Below are 5000 nucleotides of genomic sequence, written 5' to 3'. Positions count from 1 at the left end.
CATCCACTGAACATAACATCGACCATCACCACCACCATAATATCATTATCATTGTAATAACAACGACGATGATGACGACGACGACTACGATGACGATGACGATGATGAAAGCAGGTAACCGGGTACCCGGGTACCCGGGAAACATTAATATGCAAGTCACACATTAACCTCAGAGATAGAGTTAAAAAAAAAAAGAAAAGAAGAACCCCCCCCCCCCCCCCAAAAAAAAAAACCACAGAAAAAAACAGAGTATCATTCATGTCAGTGAAAGACAACTGCAATGGAAACGAACCAGTCTAGAATTGCGTGTATGTACATTACGAGGGAGCTTAGTGCAAGATTTTCTCCGGCGTTGTCCTGTCGAAGTCACAGTATCCTACTGTGTGCCATTTTCCAATGAAATACTATTGTCAGCCATTGAGAGTCAAAAATAGGGTACGTGGCGTCGCTATGCGAGTGCCACGTCTTTACGTTTGTGTGTACTGAGTAGGCTTACCATGATTTTAAAATCTAGCAGTGTTTGTCTCCTTGCTTTAAAAAAAAAAAAAAAAAAAGTTTCCACTGCGTTTATTCACCATATCGTGTGGAACGGTATCGCTCTATATCTGTTTTTTAATTTATTCTGAACACACACACACACACGCACACACACACACACACACACACACAGTCTTTGCCTCTGTAGGTCTCCAAAACTGCTCCTTCGGAATTTATGTACGCTTTCATTATATATATGTATATATATTAAAATATATATGTAAATATATATATATATTAAAGAGACCTGCTGACTGGATTTGTGATACACAGTATTGCGTCGATGTAATGAAATGCTGCTATTACTTGGTTTCTGCTGTCAGTTCTATTTTTCCCCCTTACGGTATCCTGACATCAGCCCCCACGTCCCCAACCACCATGAGATGGGGTGTGGCATGTGCTGCATTTATCTGCCCGTCTCCCTCAAAAGTTACACGCTGATAACTGTTTTTTTTAACAAAAAATTCCCTTTTCCCTTTCTGCTAAATAATCTCGCATGATTTCATTAAAAAAACAAAAAACAACCACCCTAAAACAAACAAACATACAAACAACCCCCCCACCTTCCCACCCCCACCCCCACCAAAAAAAAAGCCCAAAACAAAACAAAAAAATCCCCACCACTACCACCGTCACCCTCATCATAACTTGACAACATCATCATTGTGATTATAACAACGACATGGACAATGACGACTACAATGATGATGATGATGATAATGAGTGTGGGTAGCCGAGTACTGAGACAACATTAACGTATACAAGTCATGCAAAGCCCCGGGGAATGATGAATGAAACTAACTGACTAACTAACTAACTAACTAAAATGAAATAAAAAGGAAGAAACAAGTTATTCATTTGAAAACTACCAGTACAACTGTACAGAAAGCGAACGGGTGCGGAAGTTGCATGTAATGAACATTACGAAAGGGCTTGATAAAAATACTTTCGTGTTGATAAAATACTTTCGTGCTGTCCTGTGGAATACGTCGTATTTGTATTGCCGTAACATTTTCAAACAAAACACTGTTTAAACCACGTTGCAGTCTCAGTGCATTCGAATGATGATAGCAATGAAAAATTAACACACCTTCCCACCTTTCGTTTGGTTTAAATAATCTTTAATTATTCAACAGTACACACGATTACAATGCAATGAATGACAAAAGAGCATCAACAAGCTTAAAGCTTATACTGCGCTGACAACGTTGCACTTCAATTTTATCATGACGGCTGATGAACCATATTATCAACTGTATCAAATAACATTCATAAAGAGTAAGCAATGAAATAATGAAATAAAACAAATAAACAAACAGTACATAATATAGTAAAATAATACTAATATCACCTTCGCTGGCTATCGTGTGTCGTACACGACCCAGAAGGGTACAAAAACGCAATTATCTCAGCCTTTTCTTAATATTTTTCTACGAAATTTCAGAAATGCTTCCTACACCTAAAAGGCCAACTTTTGCAAAAAAAAAAAGAAAAAAAAAAAAAAAAAAAAAAAGTTAATGAGTAATTAAAGGTGGCGTTTTAACCACACACGGACGCCCGCGTGGATCGCGCACGACCCATGCCCCTTAAAGAGGAAAAAACGTGGTCACCCCTCGAAAGTCCGTGTGGGCCATGCACGACCCACACCTTTTTAATGGTGATTTCAGAAGGTTTAGTTTGCAATTAGTCGGAAGGAAAATAAAGAAGTTTTACTTTCAATAGCTTCACTATCCCACTACTCTCCCATTCCTTTCGTTTAATGAGCTAGCTTTCTTAAATCAAGTTATAGACCTCTGTAAACTGAAGGGAATCCTCATCCCGCTGCCGAAAAGATACCCACGTCCCTCCACTCCCCTACCCCGTTCTCATGCACCCACCCACTTTCTCTGTTGGTTTTTAAGGTTTTAGTGGAGGCTCTGTGACCGTAGAGAACCTCAATGGTGAGCAAACCACAATGGCTCAGTGTCAGCTCGTGTGTGACTGTTTTAACTGTCCTCAGTTCTCTCTGTCTGTTTGTCTGTCTCTTCTCTTTTTGTCGGTCTGTATACCTACACACACACACACAGACATGCACACACACAGACACACGTGTGTGTGTGTGTGTGTGTGTGTGTGTGTGTGTGTGTGTGTGTGTGTGTGTGTGTGTGTCTCTGTGCCCGCACGCGTATGTGTACATGAGTAAATGTGTGTGTGTGTGTGTGTGTGTGTGTGTGTAAATAAATCCTCACACAGACACACACATACGCACGCGCATGTGTACATGCGATACCAATAGAAAGTGTGTGTGTGTGTGTGTGTGTGTGTGTGTGTGTGTGTGTGTATGCGTGCGTGTGTGTGTGTGTGTGTGTGTGCGCACGCGCGCTCCCGCGGATTTAATTAACCAGCCCGTTTACTTCTCTGTCACGAAAACCACGCCTGAAGTACCAGAAGCAAAGCGCCACGTTTGCTGAATAATAATCATAGGCTTTAGACACAGGTGAAGTGGGTTAGGTATCCATGCCTTGATAAATCAGAAAGGAAAATTTAGAGGCTATGGCGGTATTTGACAAGTAATTCATGTGGTAGGTAAAGTAAGTGGAGTCGGACAAGTTTTTTTAATCGGTGTTCAATCAAGTGAAGCTGGAATCTGAGTACAATAATGCATTATCCGTAGAAGATAAACGTATTCATTTCATTCTCGTCTCGTCTATGGTCATTTCCCCCCCCCACATTTGATACCTGCAGTCCTTGGTTTCTCTCTCTTTCTGTTGGATGTAGTTCTTGTCTTGGAAGCAAAAATTGCAGCGATTGGTATCTGCGTCTGGATCGGTTGAAACTTTTTTCTTTGGCGTTTAGACACCCTCCCCCTCCCATGCATCTGTGTGTGTGTGTGTGTGTGTGTGTGTGTGTGTGTGTGTGTGTGTGTGTGTGTGTGTGTGTGTGTGTGTGTGTGTGTTCGTGCGTGCGTGCGTCCGTACATGCGTGTGTATGTGAATGTGTGTGTGTGGACAGAGAGAAAGACGGATATATATATATATATATATATATATATATATATATATATATACAGAGAAAGACACAGAGAGAGAGAGAGAGAGAGACAGAGACAGAGACAGAGAGACAGACAGAGAGAGAGAGAGAGAGAGAGAGAGAGAGAGAGAGAGAGAGAGACTGGGATCGGATATGATAGTGTGTCACAGCAATTGAAGGATCCCCAATGGTCATCATGTGCACGCATCTATCTATCTATCCATCCACCTATCTATCTATCTGAACATATACATGTGAATATATATACACATAGAAAGAATATGAAAAGCCTTATAAAAAAAAAAAGTCCATCAGTGTGTCACCCTCCTTTTCCACCCAACCAACTATAATAATTATCATGAGCTATGACCGGCAGCGCAGCAGTTACTACCATCCACACCAAAGGACGGCATCACTATGATCCAGAACAGAACACTACGTGTCTTCAGTCACACACTCATGGAGCCCAACACAACACAACACAACACAACACAACCTGTTGCAGGCGGGGCCACACATGCACGTGGCTGAGTGTAGGTCCACCTCCACCCACGGACTTTAGTATTATTTTGAAGTCCTTGATGTCTACCCCCCCCACCCCCCACACCCCCCCCGCCCCCTGCACTTCCCCCCTCCCTATTTTCAGGCCTGATATAAAGTGTAATAGCGATAATCTTTTCTGGTTGAAAAAAAAAAGAAAAAGAAAAAAAAGAAGAAAAAAAAAAAAAAAGAAAAGAAAAAGAAAAAAAAAGAAAAAAAAAGAAAAGAAAGAAAGAAAAAGATTCTGAGGTGATTCTGAAGTATTCGGGAGTGGAGGAGGTGGGGGTGGGACGCTGATGAGAAATTGACAGCCTGACAGGAACAGACGCTGAAGGATGTCAAGTTACCAAGTCACGCATCATGTCGTCCTGACTTGCTGTGAGATCTATACAGCAGAATCTCAGTTTTCACAACGTGTGTGACAGACACACGGATCCTCCTCTTCTTCTCATCATCAACATCACCATCACCATCACAATCATCATCACCGTCATCACCATCATCATCATCACCATCACAATCACCATTACCATCATCACCATCAAAATAATCACCGTCACCATCATCACCAGCACCATCACGATCACCATCAATATCTTCATCACCATCATCACCACCAGTACCACCATCACCACCACCACCATCACCACCACTACTACTACGACTACGACTACTACTATTACTACTGCTACTACTATTGTTATTATTTTCATCATCATCATCATCATGAACGTCGTTGTTGCATATAGCCCAGTCATCTAAACCGGACAAAGTCAATATCAATCCAGCAAAGCCCCCGAAGGGCTATAGATCTGGAAAGGAAAATGAACCACCAACACAGTGACTATAATCACACTCATTCACATTAACCTAAGGGTATGCCTTGCTCAAGCTGATCATTAATTTCGTCAATT

Source organism: Babylonia areolata, chromosome 19 (assembly GCF_041734735.1).
Source record: "Babylonia areolata isolate BAREFJ2019XMU chromosome 19, ASM4173473v1, whole genome shotgun sequence".
Taxonomy (NCBI): Eukaryota; Metazoa; Mollusca; class Gastropoda; order Neogastropoda; family Buccinidae; genus Babylonia; species Babylonia areolata.
Note: the sequence above shows the minus strand (reverse complement) of the source record.